Genomic DNA, 13,408 nt, shown 5'->3' with positions numbered 1-13,408 from the left:
TTTAAATGTTTATTTATTTTTGAGAGACAGAGAGAGAGAGAGAGAGAGAGAGCGCATGAGTGGGGGAGGAGCAGAGAGAAAGGGAGACACAGAATCTGAAGCAGGCTTCAGGTTCTGAGCTGTTAGCACAGAGCTCAATGCGGGGCTCAAGCTCATGAACTGCGAGACCATGACCTGAGCCGAAGTTGGACGCTTAACCGACTGAGCCACCTGACCACCCCAAACATCTCTCAGTTTAAAGAGGTTTTAAAGAAATACAGCCAGAACTTGAACACAGACTCTGGGGGAAAAACTCCCATTTTTAACCACTATACTGTCTTCTCACATTAGTAGCTGATGCTCAGTAATGCTAAAGGCACATGCCTTATCTTTTCCAATCCTATAACTGTTTTACGATTTAGGTGCTGTTATTCTACAAATACCCCAAAACGTAATGACTCTAACAGGGTAGAAGTCTCTCTCACATATCCCGTAAATATATACTTATGTTCCGTATAGTCATCTAAGGACCCAGGATAGTGGGGTGGCTCCTCATGATTGTTGCAGCTGTTATCATTTCTAGCAGGAGGAAGGGGAAGGAATGAATGGAGGAGTGTTCCTTCAGTATCCCTGTGTCCTGACCTAGAAGTGACCCACCTAATTTCCATTCATATTCCATTAAGATAACTTAGTTATGGCCACACCTGGTTACAGGGGAAACAAGGAAATACAGTCAAGCTGGTAGTCATGTTCTCAGCTATTATTCTACTACTGTGGGAAAAGAGGAGAAAGGATTTCAGCACTGACAATAGTATTTTATTTACAGATGTTCAGGCTTCTTTGAAATCCTAACTAAACTAAACCCACTGGGTCCCTGGGCAACTTGCAGTCTCTACCAGTTATCATCTATATATTACTAATGAGGCAAGTCAGACTCAGCAAGTTGAAATAACCCGCCCAATGTCACATTCTTACTAAGTAGAGGCAATGGGATACAAACTCAGGCAGTTTGAGGCTAAAAGTTGAACAGTTAAGTATCATCCTTGCTGGTGGCTATCCAGAATAACTAATTCAATGGCAAGTCATTTTTCTTTAAGTGAATATCTGTTGTGCGGACTCTACTTTATTCTCCTGGAAGAGTGAGGTAATCAAGAATTTCTCATTATGAGAAAAGTGGGGATGAGTCCTGAAGTTTCCATTGTCTGAGTTCAGAAGGCTAAAGCCTACAGAGTGATTATCCTGCCCTTGGAAGTGAGGTTTCTGTGGTACAGGTAAAAACCTCTGGATTTTCGTGGTTAGAGGATATTAAGTGACAAAGAAAGGTATTACTCTAAGTCATCTCTAATTAAGTGCTTTGGTTTAACACACCCAGTCAAGGATATTTTGAGCTGAAGCTTTAAAAGAAATGCTGCCTCTTTAAGTATAAATCACCATTAATGCTTGGATGAAAGGTATTCTGAACTTGTGGGACCATCGTCCATCGTCTCGACTACGGAGCCTATAACATGGCATGCAGAAAGTTATTTTTATCTACATTTATATTCAGAGAGTATGGGGAGAGGGGAAGTTTAGGGGTTGCTGAGAGAGAAGGGAAAAATTTACAGGAAAGGTCAATGGTAATTTTATTTAATTAAATGAACATTGCTAATTCTGAGCCACAAAATGAAAGCTAATGTATAACTCAACATACGTGTGACCAAAATGACTAATACCCTCATTAATTCAATCATGGATTGGTCTCAAAATAACACCGTATTCTGTCTGTGTGAACTCTTGGGCAAGTTACTTCATCCCTCTAAACACCTTCATCTGTAAAATGGGCATATAAGTATTGTTGACTTGTAGATTTTGTTGTGAGAAATGAATGCGATGATTCGTGTAACAACACTGGCAAAGTAAATGGCGAGTGCTGAATAAATATTAGGGATTACGGACACTCTCCATAGTTCATTTCCCTAGCAGGTAGGGTGGGGGTGTGGATAACTATTTCTGTAAGATGATGCAAACATAGGACTGTGGAGGGGGGCTTGTCCTCACTTTACCGCCTCATTGCAAGTATTAATCCAGAACTTTGCTAATGCCAGCTCTCAAAATCTTGTGATGAACTAAAGATTTCAGTTAAAGTACTTTTTAATCATCCCGGGCAAAAGTAATCACTCTCCTCCCTGTGATGCCTTTGCTTTTTGTTCATACTTCTGTCCTCACGCTTAGCACATTGCGTCACAGATATTTGTTTGCCTCTTCCGACTATTTGCAAACATTACTGGTGATCAGGTGAAATACGAAATCCTCTAGTTTAGGGACCTACTGGCTGGGTCCTGACATGGTGCTGGGCAGAAGGCAGGGTCTCCACGAATGTTTCTTTAATAAGTGGTTAAATGGCCTGGTGGAGGTCGCGGGCACTGTAGAAGAGGAGTCTGGAAATACATGGGGTTTTATTTTTCTGGCTTACCGGTAAGCAAGCTATTTCACACTCAGTTTCCTCATTTGAGAAATATTCCTTCCAATGTGCTTCCCTTGCAGAGATGCTGCGATAATTAATGAGGCTCCTTGCAAAGGAGTGATATTCTCTCTCCCTTTGAAGTTTGGTTTTACAAGGAGATCTTTATATACAAGGCTGTAAAAATTCTGTTCTCCTTCCTGCCCTTTTCTTTCTCAAACCCAGAGGTCCAGGAGAGATTATCTGCCTATGAAACTTCCATTTCCTAAATGCCAGCCTCCCTGGAGTCCTACCTGTAGGGTATCTGGGCTGGTCGATCCAAGCCCTCAGGCCTTCCCTTTTCACAAAACAATTTGTGAGCATGCAGACTGGAAAACCCTAACAGCTTGAGGGGTGTCAGCAAATGGGCCAAGGAAAGCACTGGTTCTTCACAGGTGCTCTTTACCTTCCCTGTTCTTTCCAGAGTTATCCATTTCTTCACTGAAGAAATGCTTAGGAGGGCTTGTCGGGAGCCATGCTCTGCACCAGGTGCTGGGCCTTCTGTGATGGCTTGGTGTGATGCACACGCAAGTGAGTTAATATATCACGATGGAGGGTCATACGTCCAACAGAAAGAGGTGAGGACAGAGTATGTGCAGGTCAAGAGGGCACATAGATGGGGAGCCGAGGCAGAGGAGATGGTATCTGGGTCAGGTGTGAGGGGTAAAGAGGATAGACTAGCTTGGTGAATGTGGACTTGACTTCACCGAGCCTCTATTTTCCTCACCTGTAAAATAGGTACGGTAATGACATGGGGGTTGATAAAATAGGTGAATAAAACAATTTCGCAAAGTATAAAATGCTTTATATATATTATTACTTGTATCTTCCAGTTGTCCTCCATAAGGTAGGCAGAGAGGATGTGGTGTGTAGGACACGCAAGGGCTGATGCAATGTTGCCAACATTTTATTCTTCTCCTGACTGGGTTTTAATTATTTTTTAATTAAAAAATTATTTTTTAAATAAAAAATTATTTAATTATTTTTAATGTTTACTTATTTATTTTTTTCTGAGAGAGAGAGCACAAGCAGGGGAAGAGCAGCGAGAAAGAGGGAGACACAGAATCCGAAGCAGGCTCCAGGCTCCAAGCTGTCAGCCCAGAGCTCCACGCTGGGGCTCGAACTCATGAACCAGGAGATCATGACCTGAGTGGAAGTCACGCTTAACTGACTGAGCCACCCAGGCTCCGCCCCCCAGCTTTGTTTTCAAGATCCCTTCTTGCCGTGAGGACAAGGAGTTCTGGTGGGGAGCTGTCAGAAGGCCGGGGACATGGAACCTGAGGTATAGCCTTTTCGGGCTGGCAGCGATCAGCCAGGGTCGTTTACAGAGGAGTTCTAACAGGAATGCAAAAGGAATAATGCACTAGGTTTTAGGTGACTTCTAGTATTTGTAACCTAGTTTGGAGAGCAGCAAAATGTTTTTCTGTACACTTGGGCATGTCCCCATTGGAGCTGAACTTCCATAAACTGTGTCATCTCTAAAATGATAAATATAAGTATGTCACTCACTCCTACTCAACTACAATCAAGTTATCTCCAAATTTACCTAAGCTTCCAGCCCCTTGACCCTTACGTCTCCTCCAGCCCCTTTCTGATTTCACTTTTCCCATTATCCAGTGATCGCTGTCTTGTCAATAGTGTCAACTGTTTGTCCCTTGTCTTTTCAAAGAACTTGTCTCTCCACAACGCAGCCTTAGTCTGTCCAACTGTCTGCTTAAAGTCAGTCTTTTGAATGTCGCTAGAGGAACGCATACGGCTGTGAGATTAGCAATACTACACTTTCAGGGTTTCTAACCTCAGCTGCTGCCGAATGGTCTTCTATAACAGAACAATATTTAAAAATATTATTGGATGTGTTTTTCCTTCCCTGTAATTCCTGCTGCCACGCACTGAAGCCGGGGCATCCCTTGTTTCAGGGGGAAGGCGGTAGTAACCAGCCATAACAAAGGAGTCAGTGTTGAGCTTCTCCAAAATAGGCTCTTGAAGCTCATTTCAGGGAAAATAGACATGAGAGCCAAGATTTTCATCTGAAAGAGCAGGCTTTGTTGAGAGAAGAGAGGATTTGTGGGTTCCAAGGAAACAAAATAGAGAACTAGAGCATAGTTGATAGAGATAACCATAGAGTAAGGAGGATGACTGATATACTCTGATGTATGGTGGTTTCCTGTCATACCAGAGGGCAACGAGAAAAAGCAAAGCAAAACAAAACAGAAACCCATTCTGGGCTGTGGGGTATGACCTGGTGAGAGAGGCAGAGGAACCCCTGGGAGCTGAGACCGGAGTATGGACTGAACCCAAGTGGGGGAGGGGCGGAGGCCAAGGGAGGGCGAGTGGAGATTTCCTTGGGGAGATTTGGGAACCCTGAAGTGAAATAATTTGCGTAATCCTTCTCAACCAGGACTCTGAAAGAAGCCTGTTCCTGGCACAGTGGTCCTGGCAGAGTGAAGTGGCCACAGTCAAGAAAAGATGCCATCTTTAAGTAGAGAGAAGCCCTGACACAGCCTGGGTCCCTGCCTTGTTCCCTCCCCATGCATGGAAGATATCCCGATGGCCCACGTGCCCCCACTGGGAAGATGAAGGGCAGAGGGTAGCTGGAGGCAGGATGTGGAGGACACTCTTCTCCAGCTACTTTTGCAGTTCTGGGAGCACTCCTGTGCACAGTCCTTGAACACCTGTGTTTTCTCCAGGCCTCGCTCTCCTGGCCCTGCTCATGTCTGACACAGATCAACCTCATATATGTGTTCTGAGTTGAGAGAATAGACTGCTTTATCATTTTACCCCCACAGCCTGACTCGTAATTGAATTTCTGAATATGTTTCTCAGTTGAATGAATTAACTTCTGTGGGTCCTGCACTGAACTGAACTTTTGCAGCATCTGTGCCACTTTAAGATAACACAGTGTCTTGGGGCACCTGGGTGGCTCAGCCGGTTGACTGTCTGACTTCAGCTCAGGTCATGATCTCGCAGTCTGTGAGTTCGAGCCCCGTGTCGGACTCTGCTCACAGCTGAGAGCCTGGAGCCTGCTTTGGATTCTGGGTCTCCCCCTCTCTCTGTCCCTCCCCTGCCCATGCTCTGTCTCTGTCTCTCTCAAAAATAAATAAACATTAAAAAAAAAAAGATAACACACTGTCCTGTATCTTTGGCTTGGAAGTCTTTACAAGATACTTCTACTTGGAAGTATCTCTGCACCTTTGTTGGGATATTATTGTCCCATAGAATAGTACATTAAAAAAATTTTTTTTTCAATGTTTACTTATTTTTGAGACAGAGAGAGACAGAGCGTGAGCCGGGGAGGGGCAGAGAGAGAGAGGGAGACACAGAATCCAAAGGAGGCTCCAGGCTCCGAGCTGTCAGCACAGAGTCCGATGCGGGCTCCAACCCACAGACCTGGAGATCATGACCTGAGCCGAAGTTGGATGCTTAACCAACTGAGCCACCCAGGCACCCCAGAATAGTTACATTTTATATTTTAGACAATAACTACTATATTTTCCATCTGGCGGAGGAAATTGAGGAATAAGTGATATAGTTTTTTGGGGTAATACAACGTAACTCAAATGTCAGTTAGCTCAAAGCCCCCACCCTTGTGACAGTAGGTTTCTAGCCCTTCCTTGGAGTGTCCATAGGGTATTTGTGGAAATCCCTAGGGGATGCCTTACTTGTGCCCACAGGTCAGGCTGTCAGATATTGTTTCTTCGTAATACCCTCTCCACTCTTCTCTGCATTTGGCTCCCAAGTGTCCACACCTGCTGACCACGAAGCCATTTTGAAAGAGTGCTTCTGCCACTGCCCATGATGGGGACAGCAACACTCATGACAAAGCCACGAAATGTTCCATGTTTGGGATATCACAGCAATGCTAGATCCTGTGCAAAAGCAGGCAGAATAGCTTTCTTCATAGTTCTGGGCCCCATTTGATCACTGGGCTCCTATGCCTGTGGCCTCACACTTTTATAAGCCTCTGGTTATCTCCTTTCATGAAAAAGAGCTTCATGGAAAAGGTGGGAAACAAACACTACCCCACCCTTTCACACTCCTTTTTGGCCAAGCCCTCACCAAAACTCCTGTCTCTTTTCCAGGAATCGAGCAACAACAGCAACGTTGAGACACTAGTGTATAATAACAGGAGCAAAAAGATGAGTTTAATGGAACAGGGGAGAGAAAGAAGAAAGGAGAGTTCTGTCTGCCTCTGAGGAATTGAGGTACCAGTTCTTCCAATCCCAAATGCTCTGTTTTCAAAATGCTTTGGGGGGTACCCGGGTGGCCCAGTCAGTTAAGCATCTGACCTTGGCTCAGATCATGATCTTGTGGTTCGTGAATTTTAATCCCATGTCAGGCTCTGTGCTGACAGTTCAGAGCCTGGAGCCTCCTTTGGATTCTGTGTCTCCCTCTCTCTCTGCTCCTCCCCCACTCGCACTTTGCCTCTCTCTCTCTCTCTCTCTCTCTCTCAAAGATAAAAATAAACATTAAAAAACAAAAAGAAAAACAAAAAAACCCAAAATACTTTGAATATGGTGAGATATAGAATCATGACTGGTGGAAAAGGAGTTTATTCCCTCCCTAGTAAACATAGGAAGAAATGGGAGTCAAAAGAGTGAAGCAGGAAAATAGGAAACACCACCTATTGAAAGATCCCTGTGTCCCGCAGCTCCACAAAGCATGACAGTGGGACTCCTGGGTGCCGAGTTGCTGAAGCTACCTTCAGAACTTCCTGATCCTATTGCACCGCACACTTGTTCATCTCCCTAGAGATTTTTGCCACTGGCTCCACCATCTATTCTCCCATTACGGTTAGCTGTGTCCTTGGGACGTAACACATTTTATCCATCTGTTAGGTAGAGAGACTTGGCTGGGTCTGCCCACATGTCTCTTCCCTTTGCCCAAGACAGGTTTCTGCCAGCAGGGCCCAGAGTCCAACCAGCCCCAACCAGTCCCGGCCCTCCACCAAGCCTCCTAGATCCAGTAACTCCCAGTCTTGTACCGGGAGTAGGAACAATTCTTTTGGGTTATAGTTTTGAAATTTGATGTTTAAAAGAAAATGGCATGCTAGAGATGGATGGTGGTGATTGTTGCATAACACTCAACCAAGTGCTTAAAAATGGTTGAAGTAAAAAGAAAAAAAGAAAGAAAGAAAGAAAGAAAGAAAGAAAAGAAAAGAAAGGAAGGAAAGAAAGAAAGAAAGAAAGAAAAGAAAGAAAAAGAAAAGAAAGAAAAGAAAAGGAAAGAAAGAAAGAAAGAAAAGTAAATGAGTTAATTCTTTCAATTCAGGATGTTTAAAATTAAAATTGTAAACATTTACATAATTTCAAAGAGTTTTTTGTAACTGCATAAAGATTAAGGAGAGAAATAGAACATAGGAAGATAAATAAGGAAGTATTTGTAAAATCTGTCAGAATTAATAGGTGGATTGGGGCAGATGTACATTGAGTCCTTTGGCAGTGTATCCTTGGATTTTCATAGACAACTTCTACTTTTATTATTATGAGTTTAAGTATTTCTTCCCTTGGTGGAGGCCTATTGCCTGTCAAGAGAGAGAAAAGTTATAGAAACAAAACAAGGCTTTGTGTATCATTCACAAGGGCTGATTTGTTTTTGAAGGAATTTCAAGGAAATGAGGATTCTTCAAACTGTGTTTTATATAGGATTTAGCTAAGCTTTCTCCTGTCACTCCGGTCCCACTTTTAGCAGATGCATACATAATTCTTATTAAAGTTGATGAATCTGCGAGAAAAGGAGAATTTCAGGTCATTTAGAAAAATCACAGGATCCACATGATTCTCAGCTTATTCAAAGGCTCATTTCCAGTGGCCAAATACAAATTCTTCATTTACCACAAACCCCAAAATGTGGGAAGAAGATAGCTGAGTCAACAGGAAATAAAGGAGACAACTCTCAAACTGTGTAGAGAATTAAAATGCTACTGTTCCTACATACAGACATAGACAAGCCCTTGCTTTTAGGAGTGGAGACGGCCTAGCTTCTTACAAGCTCGGGTAGTGCACAAAGACACTATGGGTCCCTATTAAAGACATTTATTTTCAGTGAATAAAAAGTTTAAAACACTACTCCAACACACTATGTGCACAAACCTCTTTGAATTGAGAACAACACTGAGATGCAGTTTTGGTTCCTCATACAAGTGGACTGCAATCAAAGAAACAATAGTCTCACCTCCCAATCAAACAAACAGCCTCACCCGAGGCACTGCAGGGCCTTTAATGATAACTCACTTATCATTCTCTGTCTCTGGGAAGGGCTACAGAATTATTAGTCTTTACGGATCCAGACGTCAGACCACAAAGGTTTCAATGATTTACCCAAGATCAGCAAAATACGCTCTTCCCCGGGCAAAGCAGAGATATTACATTTTTTCAAGAGATCCCCACCTCTGCTCACGTTGTTCCGGTGGCCCTTCCTAAGAAGGAATTCAGTTCCCAGTCTTGGAAGCTAAATTCCAAGACTGTTCTGATAAGACACTTTTCCAAGTTAGATTCCTCTTTTACTGAAATCTTTCCTGACTGCGCTTCAGTTTTACCAGACGACAAAGGCTGCCCACCACCGCCCCCCCCCCCCCCCGCCCCCGCCCGCAGCCATGTGTCTCGGGATGCGTCTTGCATACATCCTTCATTCCTTTCGTTAGCTTAATTTTTTAAACTGCTGCACCCTTTCGCTAGCCTAATATAAACAATAATACCTCATTAGCAAAGTGTTTGACAGCATCATCCTGAGGCAGAGTGACTTCAGACAAGGAAGAATGTTGAAGATGAATGACATCCATGCTATGCGTGATTGTAGTAATGTTCTTAATTGTGAGATGTGGACAAAGGAACATCCTAGCAGGTAACCCACCAACAAGCATGTTAACAAAAAGGCACCTTGGGGGCGCTTGGGTGGCTCAGTCAGTTGAGTTTCTGGCTTGGGCTCAGGTCATGATCTCATGGTTCATGAGTTTGAGCCCCACATTGGGCTTTGTGCTGAGGGTGCAGGGCCTGCTTGGGATTCTCTCTCCTTCTCTCTCTGCCCCTCCCCCACTTGTGCTCTGTCTCTCAAGGTGAATAAATAAACTTAAAAAAAAATTAAAAAGAAAAAGGCACCTTGAACTTAGACTATCCTGACTGCATTTAAACCAATTAAGAAGATGGACATCTTAGGGACATTTTTCTTCAGACTCATGTATTGAATTATTTAATGGTGAATACACTAGAACGGTATTCAATAATACGGTGAAATTCTGTTTCTACAAAAAGCTAGTACCTCAAAAGTTTTGGTTGGAAGGTGTGTATGTGAGGTCTGTCAGACTCTAAAACTCATCTATTCATTTAACAATTATTTATTTAGCTCCTACACTATGCAATATGGGTTTATATGGCTCTTGACATTCCAGAGTGATGAATTTTCAAAAATGATTCTGAAAGGAATCTAGACTGTCTATTTGACTCCTGTGATCCTTTCAAATATTGGCAAAAAGGACACAACTTCTATTTCTGCTGGGGTAGAGCAGCATTCTACCATGATATTATAGCTACCATCTCTAAAGGCAAGAAAGATTTATATGAAAACACACAGGTAGTAAATTCCTAGATCTGTCATATGTTTTTCCTATTACTCCTGGCAATAGATACAAGAGCGAGCTGCACCTATGTGAGAATACACCCATGCGAGTGCAGGTCTCTGGCTTAAAAAGGGATAGAGTCCCGATAGGTGCCTTTAAAAGACACTAACCCTTTTAGAACCTTGAGATTTCAATACTGGAGATAAATATTTTTCCTACTAAGTGCCCAGAGGGAAAATGTTACGTATTTTACTTTGTTCAGGATCCTTACTCAGTTGCAGGCAGAACTCCTTCTAAAAGTTTCAACAGAAAGGCAAGCCAAAATGTGCAGGCACACCATCAAGTGTCTCTAACTTTTCCACGTTATGGGCATTGAGACAGAGCAAAGGGGGCCCACAGAAAGAGGGACAGAGAGTTGGCAAGGCCAGTGCTGAACTGACTAAATTTTTCTTCCAAGACTGCATGCTCTGGTTCACCTTGCCACCCTGTATTTAAGTAAGTTGAAAGGATAATACACAAATGATAAAAAGCTGATAATATTCTGATTTCATACACTTAAACACAGGTGAGGATATTGTCTGTGCAAAATTATAAATCAGATGAGATTTATAAGATAGCTCACAGGCTCTTATTCATATTTTATTTAAATATCTTAGTCCATCTGGGGTGCCTGGGTGGCTTAGTTGGTTAAGCATCCAACTTCAGCTCGGGTCCTGATCTTATGGTTTGTGGTTTGAGCTCTGCAATGGGCTCCGTGCTGATAGCTCAGAGCCTGGAGCCTGCTTCAGAGTCTGTGCCTTTCTCTCTCTCTCTCTCTCTCTCTCTCTCTCTCTCTCTCTCTCCCCCCTTTCCTTGCTAGTGCTCTCTCTCTCTCTCTCAAAAATAAATAAAAATTAAAAAATTTTTTTCAAATCTTAGTCTATGACCATTAGAAACCTTAAATTTGATATGCTAACCAAAATAACTAATACCTTGATTTGAAAACGCCAACACTATATATAATGAAAGGTGAATTCAGAAATGCCATTGTAATGAGTAAATCATATTTATCAAGTGAATGTACAGAAACCGGTCATGTAGAAATGGACAAATCTTTCTGATTAAACTAAAAATGGCTCATCCAATGGCTATGCATAAAAACCCAGGATTAACAAATTCCTACGCTAACATTCAGTGTTCTTAGGAAACTTATCAGAAAATTAACCAGGAGTGAGGGAAAAGTAATTTACACTGGTAAAATTAAGCCAAACAGTGCTCATAGGATATTTGCACACTCATAGGGTAATGCATAATAACCTCTTTGGTAATGTCAGAGTCACCAATGAAATTCACTTACACTTCTTTTGGTGTAATTTCGGATGGCATTTTGGGGTTATAAGGAAGGTGAGACCAGACATGCTGGCCCTCACTCTGTCACCCTCTGCTGCTGCTGCTCCTGAGTATAGGGTTTGTTTAACATACTCTGGAGCCTGTGCTTTCACGTGGGAGGGTTGGCTGGGCACAGTTTCCCCCCCATCCAAGATCTTACCCTGTCTAAACTTCTCCACCAGAAAAATTGGGGAGTTAGGCAGAGGAAGAGAAGAAAGAACGGTATGTTTGTGACATCTCAATTAACAGAGAAAACGGCTGTGCGTTGATCTGAAACAATGTGCCATATGTTACAACCTCCCTTTATTTCTGTCAAATTGCACCATTAAGGAGTATATTCTGCTTAATTGCTCTCTCTCTTTTTATCAAAGGATGTGGGTGTCCTGGAAAGGTGGGAAGAGGAGTCCTCCTTTTCTGGCCATGTCCTTCTCTCAAGTGGGGGGATGCCAGGCTCAAGGGGAGAAAAGAGCTATCATCCCTGGAGGATGCTTCAATTCTGGAAGTGCCCACACTTTGTCGGCTCGGATGCACACCCTTTAGGAGGCGGAGGTGAAGGTGCCCCTGTGAGCCCACCAGACAACATGGCCGCACGCCCAGCTCCACTGCTCTACTCTACCTTTGCCTAAATCCTGCTCCCGGGCTCCTTTGAGGGCCAAAGAAGTGCAAGCCCACCGCGAAGATACGGGATCCCACATGCTTGGCCCTGGCCTTTCCTGGACCGGGCCAGAGTGGGAGCTAGCGCTGTGGAAACATCCAGGCGCCCAGTCATTGCCTGGCCTCTGCCAAGTGTGCCCGGCCCCCAACCTCCTCGCCGCTCACCATCCCTGACTCTCACTGCTCTGTCACCCCTTTGTTCACTTCCTATATTTTCACTCAGATGTGGTTTAGTGTTTTCTTTCCAAGCCATATTTTGCACGGAAGAATGCTTTCAGTGAGCTGAAGCCCTAATTGCCAAATAATGGTTGCCAAAACATGTTATTTGGCTTCAAGCTGGTACAGAGCAAGAGGCGTTTTCTCCTTATGGGAAAAAAAAAAAAAAAAAAAAAAAAACCCAAAAAAAACCCCACCAAAAAACACCCTTCTTCAGCAGCAGCCCAAGGGCCATTCGCAAACGCACAAACTCCTTGGCCCTTCCTCTAGCGGAAGACGGTGGCTGGGCTCGGGTCGCCGTCTCGCGGCGGGGGGCCTGGCCCGGGGCGGGTGGAAGCCGGGGAGGGGCGGGGCTCCGGGCGGAGGGCTCCAGGCTGAGTGGCGGCCGCCGGCCGGGACTTGCCTCCCACCGCCCCGCCGCACTGGGACGCGCCTGCCAGATAACTGCTAACACAAGCCGCCCAGCGAGCACGGGAATTCCAAATAGAGACAAATCTGGGGCCCCCGGGGGGAAGCTGGATGGAACCGATCAGTACGAGATATATCACTGCTAATTAAGTCCTGATCCCCTGGCTCCACTTGAAACAAACCAGGGAGGGATCAAGTTTTAAGAGCAGGTGCTAACTGGTTGCAAAAGACAAGTCTGTCACTTCAGGAGAAGGTTTTGCAGGTAGCTCCTCGAGGACACAGCGCGGGAGCCCAGGGCTTGGTCGAGAAAATCGGTTACTGGACAGAGCCACGGGCTCCTATTTGTCTTAGGACACCACACCGGGAGCGCGGAAGAACCCTCTCGGCTGTAACAGGGAACTATTTTCCTATCTTCTGTTTCCCCCTTGAAAGCTGATTGACTCTCCTTAGATGGACAATGGCCTGATTTACAGGCAAGTAAACACTCTCCTGGAGACGCCAGTAGCCGTTTCTTTTCCGCACGGACAATATGGTATTTGTTGGGGCTCAAATGCCAGTCCAGAGTGGGCCTCACATAACCTCCCACCCTGCTCTCTCCTTTCCCAGATTGTTTAAGTAAAACACATTCTGAGCACAAATGTGTAAATAAACTTAATTGCAAATATTTACGTCAAGAAGGTCTGAGAGTCCTATGAGGATTGTGTGTGTATGAAGAGCAAATAGGTGTTGAGTGTTAAGGATCTTGGATGGAC

The 13,408-nt window shown here is 44.1% G+C and overlaps 1 long non-coding RNA gene across 1 annotated transcript; it reads left to right on the top strand.

Moving 5' to 3' along the window:
* Positions 1 to 3,532: 3,532 nt before the first annotated feature.
* On the top strand, positions 3,533 to 13,330 carry LOC125163470 (uncharacterized). Its single transcript, XR_007151472.1, has 3 exons — positions 3,533 to 3,740; positions 6,538 to 6,660; positions 11,750 to 13,330. It is a non-coding gene; the product is annotated as an uncharacterized LOC125163470 (long non-coding RNA).
* Positions 13,331 to 13,408: the final 78 nt, after the last annotated feature.

Source organism: Prionailurus viverrinus, chromosome B1, assembly GCF_022837055.1.
Source record: "Prionailurus viverrinus isolate Anna chromosome B1, UM_Priviv_1.0, whole genome shotgun sequence".
Taxonomy (NCBI): domain Eukaryota; kingdom Metazoa; phylum Chordata; class Mammalia; order Carnivora; family Felidae; genus Prionailurus; species Prionailurus viverrinus.
The sequence above is the reverse complement of the archived record's forward strand: the minus strand, read 5'-3'. Positions and strand labels throughout refer to the sequence as shown.